Raw genomic sequence first — 20,781 nt, forward strand, 5'->3', positions numbered from 1 at the left:
GGATCAACCCAATCTTCCTGTGCTCAAGTTTCCTGTGCATGTGAAGAAATGAGTAGCGGTAAGATCAAAAGCATTAGGTATTCACTGACGAACTGGCCTGTGGAGGTATTAATGACAGGGAAACTACATTGACTTGATATTCCTTCAAACAGCGGTCTTCGGATTATGTTCACTGTTGTTAAAATTTTCCACCATATGCTTAATTTATATGCATTTACAATCCAAAATTTCAACATTTTTCACAATTACAGTTGAAGACCGCAAATAACATTATTTTAACATTCACCATTATGCACACCTGGTAAAAAAAAGGCAGTGATGATAATATTAATGACAACAGTGGGATGAAGAACGCATGAGAAAACGGAAGAACTCCAAGAAAGTCTACCCACACGATATTTGTCCACTATAAAGTCTACTTTATGGGAACTGGGTTGGAACCAGGGACCTAAACCTTCAGAGAAGAGGAGCCCACTGATCCACCGGCCTCCAATCAAACAACACTAAAATGCTGCTTAAGAAAGAAAGAATCCATGAGCACACAATATACATTACACACCTACAGGGTACAGCAGTTGTTTATTTCTTTTTGTAAATTATGAAACGTAAATAATGCCACGAACCTCTAAATTTGTTCCATGAATCCTTACGGGTATTCGCACTACCAATTGGGAAAGACTGTTCTAAATGGCCTTGATAGTTTTGCTCCGATATTTCCAGCAACTTGATTTTTAATTATATACTATTATGTGAAAGAACAGACGTGACTTACTAATTATCGTAGAGTCTAAAATATGGCTGGACGTTGGGCTGAATACTCCCTTGTCGCTGTATCCTAAATGGGATCATTCTCCAACTTCACGGTGGGGTATCAACCTCATTTAAACCTAAAGGAAAACCATTTGTACTTTTATAGATGCTGCGAACCAGGAACGATAACTTAGGAACATCTTGGCAAAGTAAATTGGACATGAAATTTGAAATATAGATTCTAAGAAATCTTTATAAGGGTTCAGGTTTAAAAATCCGTAAGGAATTAATTAGACAAATATAGGAATCGTCTGGTTAGTATTCTGAAAATTAGATGGGAATTAAAGGAATCAGTGCAGACCAGAAATTTAGACTTTTCTTTTGGGGAAAGAAAGAAAAATTACTAACAGAATGTAATTTTCTCTGTGTATTTACAATGGTAAGCAATAATTATTATTGTTAGAAAGAAATTAATGTTCGTCTTCCAAGCTAAACTTAAGTATAAAAAGTCTCAAAGAATGGTAATGTCCATCCGTCCGCCTTGTCCGTTTCTCTGTGATCATCGCTATTCGTGGTGATCACAATTTCTTCTAACGAGGGAACCTATCCAAGTGTAACTCTGACTTCTTGTCGAGACTATGGCTGTTGGATACCTTGTCCCAAAAGAACATAACACAACATCCTCGATCGCAACCGTACCGGAGATATAAGCGTGAAAAGTTAGAAATTGAGCTCCATACAATACATTACAAAGTCGGATTCCGGTCAGATTTCTCGGGAACGGTCGGGTAAGGAAACGCAGCGAATAAATATCAAATTAGTGTGGAGAGCCCAGCAACTTTTGAATGAAAAAATTGTGTCCCCCGGGGCACTCGTAGGGTGAAGGCGGGGTCCAACTTAAAATTTGCAAATGGAACTTGGGGTCAAGTAGCATAATGTATGAGAGCTATTGTTAAATAAAAGAAGATAGAACAAATCTCAACTCTCTACGATAACCCTGTGCAAACGAGCTACTGGTCAAAATGTCAATACAGCCTACATCAGAAAATCTATGTCCATGCTTCTAAATCCGTTAAGTTGCGACAATAACACAACATAATAACAGGTTTAAATGTGCAAGGTATTGAAGTAAAGCAAATTGCTGCAGTCTCACACAGACTGGCACAACGGACCTTATCCAAGTATGAGTGTGACTTCGAATGACCAATGGACCATAGAATGACCATGACCATTGGATTTCGTGTCCTAGAAGAGAAAGGATACATTGTCAATAGCAACCGTCCTGGAGGATGGGAAGGTCAAAAGGCAACGGTATATGCTTCGCGCATCGGGACCCCAGACTCACAGATTGCACCCCGAAATTTCTATAGGAGGGTTGGAGAAAACTGGAATAATGGTGCAGAAAAAATATATTGGAGGATGCTTTTGAGAGAGAGACTCTGCAGCAATTTGCTTTCCTTCAATACCTTGTACATTTAAACGTGTTTTTCTGTTTTATAATTGTCGCAACTTAACGGATTTAGAAGCGTGGCCATAGATTTTCTGATGTATATTGTATTGAAATTTTGCCCAGTTGCCCGTTTGCACAGGGTTATCGTAGAGAGTTGAGATTTGTTCTATCTTCTTTTATTTAACAATAGCTTTCATACAATATGCTACTTGACCCCGGTTCCATTTGCAAATTTTGAGGTGGACCCCGCCTGGAACTACGCGAGTGCCCCGGGGAAACAATTTTTTCATTCAAAAGTTGCTGGGCTCCCCACACTCATTTGATATGTATTCGCTGAGTTTCCTTACCCGACCGTTCCCAAAAAATTTGACCGGAATCCGACTCTGTAATGTATAGTATGGAGCTCAGTTTCTAACTTTTCGCGCTTATATCTCCGCAACGTTTGCGATCAGGGATGTATCCCTTTTCGTGTTATGTTCTTTTGGGACAAGGTATTCAACGGCCATACTCTCGAGTCGAAGTCAGAGTTACACTTAGATAGGTTCCCTCGTAAGAATCATTTCACTCCTTCTTTTAATGTCGGGGAGGCATTATAAGTCGCTGTGATTTCAGCATAAGTTATCATCTCCATATGAAAGTGCGATTTTTCTTCCCCTAATTACGTGTTTCTTGCTGTTGTTTCCTATACCATACCGTAATGTATGGTTCACGTTTCACCGATCTATGCAAGTTGGGAGTGACACAACATGTGAAAATTACTTTCATCCTTAGGTTTTGCACAAGTTTATACGGTATATACAATACTAGCATCATTTACAAGCTTCGCTGGGTTAAATTAAGAAATAATAATAATATGTTCTGTTAGTCAACCACGTTTTACTATTACTAAGGCGCTCTGTGATATCGATCATTTTCGATGATTTTTGTATACTTCATCTCAGCGACCCCGACAACTATGAATTTGACAGTAACATTGGTCATTTCTGTCATTTTATGTATCTCCCCCTCCCTCGATTGAATTTGAATTTAAACGGCACCAGAAGTATCTCTATTCATCTCAGTGACCCAAGAATTATAGATTGGACACTAAAATCGGTTATTTTCGATCTTTTTTAAATGTCTCTATCCTTTCCCTCCCTTAGTCAAAGTGATATGGCAATAGCCATCACAGGTTCGAACTTAATCTAGGTTGAAAATTTGATCGATATCGGTCGGTTGGTTCAAGAGTTATCCCCTTTCTTCCCTAACCCTAAGTTATACCTTCAAAGTGAAATGATAAAAAAACACTTCAGGTCCGAAACTCATCTATGGTGAAAATTGATTAAGATCGGTCGGGTGGTTTAAGCGTGATGGTCATAAAGACAGTCACTTTTATTTCCATTTTTTAAGCATATATCTCCCCTTCCCCTCTACTACGTTGGACCGCAAAATTGAAATGACAAAAACATTTCAGGCCTGAACTTGTTCTATATTGAAAGTTTGATAGAGATCGGTCGAGCGGTTCAATTGTTATTAAGATTAATTCATTTCCATATAATTCCCCACCTCCCCTCCCTCTTTCTCTAAGATTTACCGTGAAACTGAAATGATAAAAGAAACTTCCCAGGTTTGGACCTCATCCACGTTGAAAATTTGATCAACATTGGTTGTTTGGTTCAAGAGTTATTAAGTTTAGTTTATTGTTTATAATTCCCCTCCTCACCCTCCTCTAAGAGCTACCGTCAAAGTGAATAGCTGAAAACACTCCTAGGCCAAAACCGCATCTACGTCAAAAATTTGATTAAGATCGGTCAGGCGGTTCAACAGAATAAGAATCACAAACATAGTCACTTTCAACTTTTTAATATAGATATCCGGAATCAATTTCATCGGTGACTTCATCTCTTCAGCTGGAAGTTTTAGATCTACTGCTTCAGGTTTGGTGTTAAATTCACATAGTTTTGAAATATAATACTGTGAGAAAGAGAGCCGCAGCTAGAGATTAAGGCGCCCGGGGTGAAGTAGAATTCGGCGGTCCCCTACAGTCACCATACCAAGCTGCTTTTTCTTTTACTTATGAGAAAAGCAGCAACTATTGTTATACTACACTGAATTTTTATTAAGCTGCTTGAGCAGGCCATTGCAACAACCAAAAGCGATCGTTATGTAATCTTTTACAAATAAGAGCTATTTTCAAAAGGCGTATTTTGGACTTTTTGTTAAAACTTCACCAAACTACCTTTGGCTGTATACAAATCCACTTGAAGAACAATTACGGAAATTTACACAACAACTATTTGTAACGTTTCATACTATCGATAAGAATGGAAATTTCAATACATTAGAAATTATGTACTTTTAAAATGTTGAAATGGGTGACAGCGTTAATTTTCACTAATAACACTAAACTTCTGTAATTTTATTCTGTATGTGACCACACAAATAGCATTTTAATTCAGATTATTTTAATGTCAGCAATTCATCGGGATGAACTTGTTAATGATAGTCTTTCTTTTAATAATCTTAAGGGTCGTTGGTGTGATACTATTCTTTTAAATGTACATGCCCCAATAGAAGATAAGCATGACAATATAAAAGACAATTTTTAAGAAGTATCAGAGGTATTCGACCAAGCCCCGCGATAACATGTGAAAATTCTATTAAAGTATTTAATTGCGAAGGTAAGGCAACAAGGCGTTTTCAAACAAGTTATAGGGGGGAACAGTCTGCATAAGGAAAGTAAAGACAACGGGGTTAGGTTCTTGAACTTGGGAACATCAAAAAACCTTATCGTGAATAGTTCAAAATTCCCAAATTGCGACGTGCATAAATACACATGGGCCTCACCAGATGGAAGAACGCACAATAAAAATGATAACGTTTTCGTAGGTAGAAGAAGAGAATCGAGCATAATTTATGTTCGCTCGTTCCGAGGACCTGACTTTGACACTGATCACTATCTGGTAGCAGCGATAACAAGGAAGAGATTATCGTTTAATAAAGAGAATATTCAACGTCTGGAAAAAAGAACAGGTTTAATTTATAGAAATTAGAGGAGAACCAGGTGAGAGGGGAATATAACATTGAAGTGTAAAAATCCTCTTTCTAGAAGGTTTAGAGAGTTCTAATGTTGAGAACACTTGGGTTCAAATTAGGGATAGCATTAAAATGTCAGTAACAGAAAGTTGTGGCACGCGGAAATACAATGCAAAACTCATGGTTCGATCAGGAATGCAAGAAACCAACGGAGAAAAGAAAATAAGCAAAACTTCGTTGGCTACAAAATTAGAACGATATAACTACAATAATTATCGAGGCATTTCTCTTACGTCAACATCCTATAAAACCCTCTCAAACATTTTATTAGCAAGATTGACCCATTACACGGATAAAATTATTGGAGATTATCAGTATGCGTTTAGACGAAATCAATCAACTATGGACCTGATATTTACCATTCGAAAAGAAATGCGGATACAGTACCCCTGTACATAAATTGTTTACTGATTTTAGAAAGGCTTACGGTTCTATTAAGCGATAAATATTATAGAACATTTTTGCAGAATTTGGAATACCAAAAAAGCTAGTAAGGTTAATTAAGATGTATTTAAACAAACCCCACAGTAAAGTCGGAGTAGGAAAATTCTTGTACACGAGTTTCCTCGTCAAGAATGGCCTAAAACAAGGAGATGCGTTGTTGACATTATTATTCAACTTTATTCTGGAGTACTCTATAAATAAAATCAAAGATGGCAACTAGCCCTAGGGTTGAATTTTATTCACCAGGTTATGACGTATGCAGACGATATAATTCTCACGGGAGAAGATAGGAGAACAATAGAAAGAAATGTAGATAAATAATTAATTGCTTCCAGGTTTAGAAGTAAATGCAGAAAAAACTAAGTACATGGAAGTTCCCTGGGATCCTAATTATTGATGCAAATTATGGATGCGTCAAAATATAAATAATACTTTCGATGAAGTGGATATGTCCAAGTATATAGGACCAATATTAACAGATAAAATCATATGCATGAAGGAAATAAATGTCGACTAAAAGCAGGGATTTCGTGTTATTATTAAGTTGAAAATCTTTTGTCGTCGCGAATTCTGTCGAGAGATTTGAAGCTCAAAATATATAGAACAATAAGCATGTCTGTTGTTTTGCATTGTTGCGAAACATAGCTGCTTACTTTAAGGGAAGAAAGCAAGCTGAAAGTATTTGACAATAAAATCCTGAGATGAATATTGAGACCCAAGGAGAATGGCAAACGGGAATGGCGGAACTTCATAACCAGGAATTGTATAATTTGCACCCTTTATGAAACATTGTTAGGGTCATCAAGTTCAGATGGGCAGGTCATATAACGAGAATGAAAGAAAGCAGGAACGCTTTCAAAGTTTTGACAGGAAATCCAATCGGAAAACGTGCATTAGGAAGACCTAGAAAAGGATGGATGGAAAATATTAAGATGAATCTCGCAGAAATGCGAATTCAAAGTAGAAACTGGATTCAGCTGGGTAAGAACAGAAGTCATTGGAGATGTTTTATGAGCGCGGCATTGAATCTCCGGGCTCTATAGGCCATAGAGTTAGTTAGTTACTTATTTTACGATAAAAATATATTTTGTGAAATATAACGGAAATTCAGAAGGTTTACGTTTTGCCTGTATGTAGATAGATAAAACAGCACAACTAATATCTATGACCAGAAAACATATACGGGTGATACAACTAGTTGAAGGAGAAATGTTCCCAACAAATTCTTTCAAATTGGAAGCAATTTGTATGTCGATGGAATATAAAAATCACTGCTAGCAATTAGACTTTGAAAAAGATGAAATTCGTTTGGTTAAGTTCTGACCCTCTCAGCCCCTACTACGATTTCGAATATGTTATTATTCCCCTTGTTTACATTCATTTTAATATTTCGCGCAAACAGCAGCTTGCGTGTGCCTCCACACTCTTCTCATTTTCATACCTTCATTCTCACCATCGTGATTAATCCGATTGGGTAGAAAAGCGTGATTAAGCTCATCACCATCACAACGCTGAACATGCATTTCAAACTTTACCGTTTGTATTTTGAAAACGCTCCTGCGAAAACAATAAGTCATTACTCGACACCTTGTATACCTCATCGTCATTAACAAATCGTATAACTTTCTTTAAGTAATAAGTAGAAACTTGCTGTGACTTATTAAAAATTTTAGGTTGCCAGCGGAGCGAGCAAGAAAATTTTTTAAAAATATTTTATTTATAAACCGACAATATTGATTTAACATGGGACCAATTCTTTTAGGGGTGCCACATCGATTACTCTTTTCCGATACCTTTTCTTTCTTTTTGCTCTTTCAGCGCCCGGGGCTCCCGTCCCGCTGGCCCCCCGTTTCTATGGCTCTGGTGAGAAATGAAACATTTATTTCAGAAGTCAAATTACATTTTACCCAAACGCCCTTATCTGTAACAAACTGGACATTGTGGCAGATGAATAAAGCAAGTAGTAATAGATGGTACTGCAAGAATTATTCAAAGCAATGATCCCTTGCATGTCTCGTTAGTGAACTTTTTCCAGAAACTGCATAGCTATTAAGTAAAACTGTATCTTTAACAATAATTACCCTTTTTCTATTATGCAAGAAACCTCTAAATATTGTTTTGTACACTTTTAACACAGTTGTCGAAGATTTCACTTTATGAATGTTGCTTGTTATGAGCCCAGTAGGTTATGTGTTACATTCAGTTAATATTGTCAGAATTATTAGGATGAGATAAATTAAAAAAAAAAACATAAAGTAAAAATCCATTACAATAAAATTCCATTAATGTTCTACTATGTACATGTGTAGAGCAAGTACAAAACCATACATCTGCAAACAAGGTCATATCCAGGATTTATTAAGGGGGTGTACCAATAACTATTACATTTGAATTAAATTTGATTTTTCTTAATGACTTTAGGCATCTGTGGTGAATAAGGAATATTGTTCTGCTAGGTGAATCCTTTTGCTTCAACTTCAGAAAATCGTCTTAAACTATTGCCTTTGCAAATTATTACTGACTTTTAAGCCTCAAACGGAAACATGATGCCAGAAAGTTTCGGAAAATGTTTGCTATATATATTTTAACTACTAGCTTCTCATTTTAGATAGTGTATATTTACAACGAAGGGGGGCGTACGTACACCGGTGTACCTCCTAAATCCGGCCCTGCCTGCAAACCCATTATTAAACTTTGATATTTGGAACGTTGGTCTTATGCTATGACCGTTGAGTCCATACACGTACAAACTCACTGGGAGTATGTTGTTGGCTCAGTGCCACAGCGCTTCTCTCGCCCTCTGTTGTCTCATTATCTGCGGATGTGGATCGAAACAATGAGAATGTAGATTGAGAAATTATGGATGTGGATGTAATACTTTTATATCCTATCAGACCCCTATGTAAGTATGTGCTCATTATGTTAATAATGTTGCAATGTTCCGTTTCGAACAAAATACAACACATCTAGCTGTAACCGTGAAAGAAAGAAACTTTATATTTCGCTAATTTGAATTATAAAAAGTTTAGTTGTACAAGTGTCTTGGTATTACCTGCCAATTCTTGATATTGAGATCAATTTGTCGTTAATGTTGTCATTCATCTATTAATATACTCCTTTCAGAGTTGAATTAAGCTCTATCTCAAGAATGACTTTATTTTTTAGCTTCATGCCTACTTCACCACTGAACCTATATAAAATATATTCATACAGTTTAGTGTTGAACCCATAGTGGTAATCGAACTTGGGTCTCCCACACTAACGGCACGTACCCTTTTCATATATCCACGGAGGAGCTTATAGCTCTTGAGCGGAAAAAGTATAAGAAACGGGAAGAATTAGAAATTGTATTTCTTTGCTTTCAGCGCCTATGGCCAATTTATCCCGTCTTCTGTAAGGGATGGCGTTCTTCGGCAAGCATGCTGCCCGCGGAAGTAGAAAGGAAAGAAAGAAATGAATAAAAAGAAGTGTACTGGTACCTTTATGTCAGGTAGAATTCCGACATTTGCCTAGCATGAATAAGTGAATTCTAGGAGAAACTTCATTCGAAACGGTTGTCCTGCAAAGGATTTTTCACCTGTCCACACAGGGAATCGAACCTGGAACCATTCGCACCAAAGGCAACGCACTTAGCGACTACGTCACTCGGGGCTACATATATAAGGAAAGTGATAAATTAGAAATCAAAAACCACAATTTCCCTAAATGTTATCAGTCTTTTTTTATGTTTGACAGAGGTATCGTCAGCAATTTATAAATCATTTGTGGGAGTAATGTCATATTTAAGATTGGATTCCGTATTCTAAGTTTACTTTTTTCTTTAGTTAGATTACAATGATATTTTTATGATTTTGTTATGACCATGGTATAATGACTAAATCAACAAACTAACCAGAAAATAATACCTAATAACAGGCTTTTGAAAGAGTGACCTTCAACACTCATTATCAATGAGACGTTATATATATTTTTATTATAAGACAACGTTCTCTTTAATGTTTTACTTCTTTCTATTTTAAGTTCTTAAGTACTGCTTTAGAGAAAAACGAGTTTAAAGTTGAATGACCCCAAACTATCTTAACACAACTGCAATTATATAGGACTGTATCTCTGGCAAATAACGTTATTCTGTATAGATGTCTTTACCACATGCACTTGTCACTTCATGAATTTATTTAATTTTCACCTGAAATCTAATTATCCATTCATAATGTCCAGCCATTCAAAAATAAGCAAATAGTGTAGCGAGCTTGACTTCTGAATTGAGAAGGCAGAAATTATTATTGACGGGGTAATGACAGACATCAAACACCACACAACAATTTATGACATATCATCAGTTGAAAAATGATCTACAGAATGGTATTAGTGTATTAGTGAAAGATTGCCTACCGTGGCACTGCTTTTCCACTTAAGCTGATTGACAGTTGATGAATTTCTGTCGCCATAGGCTTCTTCGGAAATATTTGTGGTGTCTTATCTCGAGATGGATTTATCTGAACAATAATTTTGGGAAGGTCAATTATACCAAATTTCGAAATAAAATCTAAATACGAACCAACAACTGAAGGAAATAATGACTTAAGTAGGATGACTGCGAAAGACACGGGAAGAACTCAATATACAGAGATTTTCTCGTGTTGAGTTTTGGGTGGTTCTGGAAATCCTGGAAAAACTACACATTTTAAAACTAATTTCATTCATTATATTCTTAGAATGGATTGTTTCAGAGATTCCCATAAAACTTCACATACTTTAGAATCTTACACAATGGTGTTCGAGGGAATAAACTTCATTTTTTAAAAGGATCAAATTAGAAAAAAATAAACTTTTTCACTCCACCCTATTTCAAATACATGAAAACTATATTTCACAGTAGCTCACAGATGACACTAACAAATTGTGATTTAATTCTTGAACACGATTTCGGTCTTGTTACTTTTCTCTTCCATTAAATGAAATAAAATAATAAAATAGAAAATCTTCTATCAAGTCTTAATATGGATTTATTACATTATTTTGTTTTCGTATTGACTGTAAAAAGTTAGATGAAGGTTTCCACAATACAATTTCTCGTCTTAGATGTAGTTACATAAGAAAAGGAAATTTTCTACAATTTTCTACTGGTACCAGTAAACAGTCTCAAATGATCAAGCCGAACTTTTGACCAAGGGGTGGAGAGATTCTTCAAACGGAACACCTGAATCCCATTATCTTGTATTTCTATCAGACAGCAATTTATATTATTTTAAAAAATGTACTTCCCCATTGAATATTGTTTGAAAAAAACTCCATCACTAACAGAGGATGCGGCTCAAGTGAATTAAGTAATACTATTATCAGATGTTTAGAAATTTATTACACTGCTTCATACGTAACTAATATGGACTTCAAATGTAATTAATAAGTGAACAAATGATTAGAGTAGTAACTTTGCCTTATGCAGTATACAAGGGCACGTGAAGCACCAAATATTGTGCGTTATTTATTCTTCTCTAAAATATTGAATAATGTTTACATTATTATATTATCGCTGTGTTTCTTTCTTTTCTTTTTTCTTTCCTGTAACATTACAGTACGCTGAAATTATTCTTAAATTTTACACACTCTATGCTTGTTTTTCCCCTTGCGTATAGCCTTTACATTCTGTATATACTTCCAAGGTTTGTTCTATTGAGCGAATGTTTCTGAGTCAGATTAAGTAGTACCGAAACGTCGAGCTGCACTCTTTACCCAGGTTCCTCAAAATGGTTTAACACTGTATGGTAAAAGAAGTATTGTTAATTGGCGATGAAATGACCTCTTACACAGCTCTATTTGTCTCCTTTTGGTTTTTGCTATGATTGGTCGTCCACTGCGAGGAAAAACTTGGACATTAAAAGGTCTAGTACTAAAGTAGGCGAAAACATTTTTGGCTGTTAGTTTTGGTTGTATTTTGCCCATAATCAGCAAACATTTTCCAAAGAGCCTGTACAGGATTTACGCTATAAAATATAGTACAGTTTTGTTTAATGTTCATTCATATTAAAGGGACAGTACCTCATGTCTATTGATCAGAAAACCAGCACTTTTTACATATGTACTACCTTCAATTATCAGCAGTCAAATTATGTTACGTTTGACTCTAGCAGCGACTTTTATGGCTTAAGATTTGAGACACTAACGCCATCTCAACAATTTTTAGATTTCCTAATATTACTTTCTAGGCGTTAGATGAGTCAGTTTTGCTCTCATAAAATCGTATAGATTGTCTTTCTTTCTTAAGGAACAGAATGTTTTGGAAACGCCGAAACATATAGTCACTTACTTTTGACTTAGAATTTAGATATCGAATTTCACACTTTCAAATCATGCAAATACTTTCATTTGGCACTTTCTGAATAAATAATCGTAAATTCTAATGTATCTGAAATTCACGCTTTTTGCCTTAGAAGCTGAATTTTCGTACATACTGAAACATATTCGATTCACTGTGCAACAGCGAATTTTTTACAGAAATGTAAATTGTCATCCTTTATTGATTTTTGGTCGCTGAACACGAAACTGACAATAAAAATGTATACCTGGCTAAGATTTATTTGTAATTGCACAATTTACATGTTACATATAACGTTATAGTAATGAAATTGTGAAGGTAAAAGTCACAAAACATTGAAATAATTACGTAAATAGACATATCCGTCCCTTATAATTTTTTTGAGCGCTGAACACGAAAAGCACAATAAATACGTGTTCTGAATTCAGATTTAGAACCAATTACACAATTTAAATTTTGCATATAATGCTATGATTGTGAAACTATAAAGGTAAAAGTAACAAACATTAACATAATTACGGAAATAGAAATAGCTGTCTCTTATAAATGTTTGGACATTGAATATGAATATCGAAAATATAACGTCCTCCTGGCACACTATCAGTGTAATAGCACTCTTAACATTTTGCATATAGCGCTACAGGACAAGAACAGTATTGGTAAAAATTACCTAAAGTATCTGTTTTAAACACGCCATCACTTTGCTTGTTTCTTGTAAGGAATATCTGGAGGATCTCTTGGAATCATGCAGCAGAATTCCGCTAACACTGAAACTGACCACTTTCCTTTGAAATGTTGTTCCATCGGAACAATGCCCTGGTGAAATCGATCTCCTTGCTCGTCACTGAAAGATCAACAATTCACTGGAAATACATCAAAGTGAGAATGGGAGAAAGTGTATTTTGAGTGACATATTGCACCCAAGGTTCTCATAGGCAAATAGCAATTCTTCTACGAGTTCTTTGAAATTTTTGACTCGGTGATTGCCCAAGAATCTGGTACAAATTTCGCGGAAACAATGGCACGCATAGTGCTCATCAGCACTGAGAATAGATTCAAACACCTTGTCTTGCAATAGCTTGCATATTTGCGGACCATAAAAAACTCCCTGCTAACTCTGGATTTTAGAAACCAACTTTTAGTGTCCACCTCGTAGAGAAAGACAAGTTTAAAGTTGATTCATTCCAGAAGTTTCTTAAGAGTACTGCAATTACAAATTGCTATATATTTGACAAATAACGTTATTCTGAGTAGATCTCCCAAATATATATATGAACTTCATTGTGTGTAATTATGCTTTATGAACTTAATTCAATTTTGACCTAACTGTTAATTATACCGGTATGATTTTTCAATAATTTAACTGTGAGAAAATCACGCAACCCGTACCCAGCAATCAGATTTATTTCTTAGAGAGGACAGAAATTAATATTGATAGGGCAACGACATAATTCGAGGAAAATCACAAAACCGGTCACGGAACCATCCTTGACATATCATCTATCGAGGAATGATCTACAGAAATGTATTAGTGAAACTTTACTTTTCCTTCCACTGTTCTTCCACTTCCATCTCATACCCAAGGAGGTGGAATATGTATATCAAATCACCATCACCATAAGTTTCTTCAGAAGTATATGATGTCTTAGCGGAAGATGTATTTATCAGAGCAACAACTTTGGGAAATTAAATTATAACGGCTTTCGAAAAAAAAAATCAACAGGAACCAACAATCTAAGTTAATAGTTTCCACAGGTAGGGTTATTTGGATGGGTTCGAGTAGAACTTGATTTGCAGCAACCTTTTCATGTTAAGTTCAGGGTTGTTCTGGGAACTAGTAAAGAGCTGGATAATCTTAAAGTTATTTCATAAGTATGCATAATGTTTAAATAGAGAATATAATTGAATATTAATTCAATGAACTGTTTTAGACATTTTCATAGTGTGTTACAATTTTAAAAGTGGTTCTTCCAAGGAATAAAAATGTTTTTTTAAAGGATATACGGTATATTTTTAAAAAAACTCAACCTTTTGGCTCCAACCTGCTCAAGATGCTTTCCACAATAGTTAGTAGATGGCCCTAACAAATAATGGTTTATTACTTGAATACATTTTAGGTTTCGTTACCCTTATCTTGCATTAAATGAAACAACGTTATATAATAGAAAATTTTGTACCGAGCTTTAAAAAGGAATCACGATATTGTGTAGCTCAGTGTTGATTGTAGATAGTTGAATATTGACTTCAACAACACAATGATCGCTTTCAATATACTTATAAGAAAGTGCATTCTGTTACTATTACATTCTTCTGGACTTAATGACGAAATAAATTTTTGAATGAGCGTGATTAGAGCTTCAACACACGAAGCATCTAACCGCTTTATTTCGAAATATCCATGTCACAGTGCAAGCAAAATCTCGAAGAGGTACTTGAAGTAAATTCCAACAACTCTATATTACTCAGTAGGGGGAGGTTATGAATAATTTTACATTATTTTCAGAAGTTTAGAAATTTATTATACTGACACAATCAATTATAACGTTTTTCATACGTAATGAGGGGGTAAACCAATAAGTGACGTTGTCAGCAACTTTTCATAGTTTAATACTTATGTAGAGTCAAATATGTTAGCCCTCTATGTCGAAAGATTCCAGTGAAAAGAGTATTCGTTATTTACTCTTCCGTCTCCTTTACAACGTCACCACATACACACTTCGGCTGTTATAATTTAGTATCCTTCTTGTGTTGATGTTGACTGTGGAAGTCAGCGAAATATTTCATAATATTTTCAAGTTTGCAACTCTTTAGCCTTATAGAAATTCTATAACCATAGCCAATGACAGTAATTCTTAAAGATACAAGGAAGCACATGGATTTAACATTTATATATAAGGGGGGTCGAAAAAATCGAAAGTTTTAGGACCTCTTTGGTGTAGTCAGGAAAAATTGTGTCTTTATGTAACTTCTATCTCTGCGAAATTTCAAAATCTTAGGATAATATATTCTGTTCTGGCAAGATCTCTAAAGTTTCAAACATTTGCCAAAAAAAAAATGGGAAATATCTAAAATTTTGTAAATTTTCAATAGAATCGTAGGCCTGTCGGAGTAGCATGGAAAAGTTGTACCTACATGTAGGTACTATCTGTGCGAAATTTCAAAACCCTAGTATCATATCTTATGTTCTAGCAGTGGGTGGATTTTTTTTTAAATTCTTTGAAATGTTTAGAACATTTATTTTTTTTTTTATTTTTTAATAGTATCCATTTATCACAGGATCTTTCATGGTAGTAGCCATAAGTTGCGTTTACATATATTTAACAACTATAAAAAGTTTGAGAACTCTGGGATAATAAAGGAACAGGCATTTTGACCCATCAAAGAACAGATCGTGTTATGTGTAACGGCACAGTCCATGTGCAAGAAACGAGGAAATTTTAAAAGCATCTCAACTGAAAGTCAAATGGTCTTCTTTGTAATCCTGAAAGTATGCCGCAATCAGCTCTTTCATGGCGCATCGTTATCGTAGCAGGATATGCAGTTCACAACAACAAATTCAATATCCTCTGAGGAAGAAGACGCAAACAAAATGAAGGAGAACGTCGATGCAAGTGCACGATCTTTGCCTCGAACAACGTCGTCCCAAATGCGAATGAACCTTACAGACATCGCCATATTAAGTCAAAGGTTCGGGGTATCCCTTCAAGCCATTACTGCAATAGGCATAGTGTTTTGCTCGACGTCGGCCTAATCAGCGTTTAGGATACAACGTTAGTGGTTAACAAGAACAAAATATCAAGAGAAAGACCTCAAACTATGAAAAAACTTAGAAGTGAGAGTTTGGAAAATGCATATGTTCCTATTTTAGGTCTTCACTTTGATGGTCGACTTAATAACACATTGTCAAGAGAAAAGCTTAGCGAGAAGTAATATCAGAAAACATTAATGGAAGAACATTATTCTCTTGTCAAGGAACCTCTTTGTATCTACGTTGGACATGTTACACCTACCTCTAAATCCAGTCTGGACATTTCTGAAAATATTATCAACTATATCGAAACAGAGGTGCTTGAAGGTCTCAACAGCGTTATTGTGCTTGGTTGTGATGGAACACCATTGAACACAAGAGTACATAATGGAGTACTGCGCCGCCTTGGATTGAAGTTAGGCAAACCTGTTCAATGGGCTTTTTGCCACCATCATTTTACGGAATTACTCTTACGTCACTTGTTCCAGTTCCTTGATGGATTCACTTCTGTCCCTTGGTCTTACTCTGGCAGTATTGGCAAGTTTTTGGACCGCTGCGAGCAGCTTCCATTACTAACATATTAGCCAACTAATTGTGCCTTGCCTTCGATTGATCCATCCATTCCTAGCTAGGATCAAAAATATCTGATATATATTATTCTTGCCCAGTCGTTGTTTCGGACTAAAGTTTCGGGGGGGGCACACTTAGTATTCTGGGCGGGGGCACTGCTGGTACTATTTTATTTACTATTATATTATAGTCGTATTATTTTGGTCTCCTCCGGGGGTCACTCTCAGAGCTCCGGGGGGGGGAAGTCTTGACACCACCAAAGTCTTGAATGACATAACATCCGAGGGTCTGCAAACCATGTTGCCAGAAGAGGTTTCAACTGAATGATCATTCGTTGACTTCTCATGCCTCATCCAAGCTGTGGAAAGAACTGTACAACTATTTACGGTGGCCTCCATGAAAAGTTTTCGGTCATGAAAACCGTTTCGACTTCATTCGGACTACCTTTAAATCCAGAAAAAAGTATGTCATCATTCAGGTTGAAGGAACAGTATAAAATGTAAATTGTGAAACCTTCGCGAAAATATTTCACAAATTTGAAATTGGAAGTACATTAATTTTATAAGGTATTCGTTTGTTTTTCTGTTTTGTTAAAAACATACATTAACATTCTAATCTTTCAGTTACGGTATTTGTATGAATAAAACATTTGAAGCCTAATTTTGTAGTTATACAATGTTGCTACTTTACTTGAAACAAATGAGTTATTGGGATTGAAAGATTATTATTCATGTACTAGTAAGAAAAAATACGTAAGTTCAGACCAACTGACAGAAGAGAAAAAGTTATTTCACGGATCAGAAACTTTTTATAGCAGTTAAATACATATAGATTCAACATTTCATTACTACCATTAAAGATGCTGTGATAAACGTCCTGCCCGTTGATAACATTTGGAATCACTAACTTTTTATAATCATAAATCTAATACAGGGTTTTTATAAAGTCTGGACGGATTTAATTTGCTTATAATTTTCATAAAAATGCTCATAATAAAAAAAATCAAATAAAGTGCAAACGGTAGCGGAAGGATTAAATATTTAGTTGGCAACACTGTTAGAAAAGCGGCAACTCTAAACACGTTGAGAGAGGGAGAGGGAGAGCAAGGGTCAGTTTCTTACCAAATTCCATCCATTGTTGTTTTCATTGTTGTTTCAATGTTGACTGTTAAATGTAAGTTGTAAGCTGTATTGGTGTGTGTGTCTTTTAAATAAATAAATAAATGAAAAACTCCTCTGAGAAGACTATTTTTTTTACCGTATCAAAGATGGCGTCGGTGAAAAAGAAAGCGCAATGTGTTCTGTGGTACCCAGAGCTAAAATCACCAATTCTGGTGTGTCGAAAGTTCACCAAAGAGTTCAAAAAGCTGGCACCGACTGAGAGTGCAATCCGAAAGTGGAATGCTAAGTTCTTGGAGACAGGAAGCGTCCTGGACCGTCCTCGAAGTGGGAGGCCGCCAACATCGCCTGCAACAGGGAAAGCATCAACAGCCCACAGAAGTCGATTCCTAGACGGTCCCCATTTGGAGGTGTGGCGGTGAATGAACTGAACTGGTGCAGATTACAGGTAAACATTTAATCCTTTCGGTACCATTTGCACTTTATTTGATTTCAATATCAGCATTTTTATGAAAATTATACGCAAGTTAAATCCGTCCAGACTTTATGAAAACCCTGTATTAATTCATGCAGTTTCTTCACGAATTCATTACGCTCTTCTTTCGTGTCAATCTCACAAGTTGGTACCTCTACTTACTCGCGGTGAAGCAAAACGGAGGATCTAGGATGTGGCATCTTTGCAACAGGAAATACTGTGAACACATGTTTTTCAAACACACAAACAAAATTCGGGCTGGAAAGGGTTAAAAATTAAAAATGTTAAGTGTTGACAATTTTTCAACGAAGTTTCAAAATTTTGCACCACGTGCCAGAACATAAGGTATGATTCTAGGGTTCTGAAATTTTGCACGTAGGTATAACTTTTCCGTACTACCGCGAAAGGGCCTACGATTCTATTGAAAATTTACAAAAGTTTAGATTGTTCCTATTTTTTAAGAAAATTTTTGGAAAGTTCATAGGGCAGAAGATATTATGCTAAAGTTCTGAAATTTTGCATGGGTAATACATGCACACACTTTTCCGCACTATCGCAAAGGGATCCTCAAATTTTCGATTTTTCGACTCTCCCCTAGAATATATGAGTTTTCATTTTAAAGCTAAGTTAACTTAAAACAAAAGTTCCACCGATAGCAGTTAGTTCACACCTTGTGACTTACCGATAGCAACCTTAGGCAAGAGACCATATTGGGAATCCACAAATAAAGTGACATCCATAATTGAAATAAATGTTAATATAGAAAGTACGATATTGGTTTTTCATGGGCTGACGCCAAGATAGTAAAAGTCTAGAAGGTATTAAGTGATAAGTAGCTTTGAAAAATTTTCAAATAATACTGACCTCCCTCAAGTTTACCTGCTCCAAGTAGGAATCGGCTTGCGCCAACAAGAAAGATATATTATATATGGGGATGCTATTTCCCGGACAAATGTGTCTAACGTTTATGAAAATTTCTTCATATTGTTAATCTGTACTCATATTAGAATCTAAAATATCAGTTGCTTCTAAAATTATGATTGGAAGGTAATTTTGAATGAAATCTTTGACTTCAAAAATAACATTCTTTTTAACTTTCCACGGTAATGCGAAAATGCAAAGGAAACAGGAGATAACGAGATAGATAATAATAGCAGAATGAAGAGACTAAGAAGGAAGGGGATAATTACAAGAAAAGTTATATACATAAATCCTACTTTGGCGTGACCTCCCATTGAACCAGAGATCCAAGCGTTAGGTGTGAGCACTTTACCACTGTTAGTGATCAAACACTGTATATTGTTTACGTTTTAAGTAAAGGATTACATTTTTATTCCCCACTAGCAGCGTTCACCCCACTTCGCTGCGGTCACCCCGGAACGCAATAAACGTTGTTACTTAGATAATTTTTACTTTTTCGCTTTCAAGTGATATGATAAAAACCATAGAAGATTGCAGTAAATGTTAACATTATATCGCCTGTCGTTTATGTTAACCCGCCCCGCTTCGCTGCGGTCACCCCGGAACGCAATAAACTTTGTTACTTAGATATTTTTTTACTTTTTCGCTTTCAAGTGATATGATAAAAACCATAGTAGATTGCAGTAAATGTTAACATTATATCGCCTGTCATTTATGTTAACCCGCCGAGTGACACGGTCATGCGGGTTGCATATAAATACGTTTATTTTTATACCTATGATGAACTAACAAAGGATTTGTACGTTATGGACACTTGAATGGTCAATTATCTCAAGACACTGGTAATTAAAAATTAAAGTGATATGATAAAAACCATCTAGGGTCCAAATCCTAATAACCTCCCAAAAATGAAAGAAATTGGTTCAGCCGTATTAGCGTGATGAGCTAACAAAGGATTTCTGCGTTCTCTTTTATATAATAGATTACTATTTTTCGAGTAATCCAAAAGGTGTCTTTCTACTCTGCTTAATGTTTTTCCAGCAGTTCGTAGCATATTTTTGATCTTATATTTAGGAAGAACACGACCTCCTGTGTTGCTTGATCTTTGCCAAGTAGGGTATTTAGATTTCACGGAAAATGAATGTTAATTATTTTTTAGACAATTGCAGTGGCTTTTAAGGGTTTTTGATTTTCGTCTATCATTCCTTCAACCCTAAAATTAAATAAGCAATCATGGATCACCATTAGTTTACTAGGAGTGTATTTACGAGATTTTTAGAAACCTCTAAAACTTCACCGATGTTCTTTCGCTGGAAGCAAAGTCAATGCTTGTGTATGCGGAGTGCGTTAGATGTAAGAAAATACTTTAAAATTAGTTCTCAAAGTTTAAAGCAGTCCATACTACGTCTAATGTTCCCTCATCGGAAATGTCTTTATCTGCCAACATCATAATTTAATTTTACTTCTAATATTAATTCAAGAAAGTAGGACTATAAGTGCTACGTCTCTTAAGCACATGCTAATTAAGAAAAGGGTTAATAGAAAAATTTAAAAAAAATACAATATAATAAGGTAACTACGTACAAAATAATGTAAATATTAAATTATAGTGTCAACCATGCTACAAGAACGTCATATTTTATCCGGGACCAGTGGTGGCTTAGTATAAGAGTATTTACCTCTGGTTCAACCCACGGCCAAAAAAGTATGTGGATTCCTTTTGTCTTGTAGGGGTACTCCCACTCCGGGGGTACTTACTTTCTTATTCGACCAATTTCTCCATCAACATTCACTTGCCTTTATCATCTGTCTCCCATAGCGTTACAGTCATAATTCAAGGACATTAAATTCAAAGTTTTCATTGTATTTTGTATTTTATCCGGTTCGTAGCCAGTATAAAGTGTTCATAGTACA

The sequence above is a fragment of the Thermobia domestica genome, chromosome 3 (genome assembly GCF_964235325.1).
Source record: "Thermobia domestica chromosome 3, izTheDome1.hap1.1, whole genome shotgun sequence".
NCBI lineage: Eukaryota > Metazoa > Arthropoda > Insecta > Zygentoma > Lepismatidae > Thermobia > Thermobia domestica.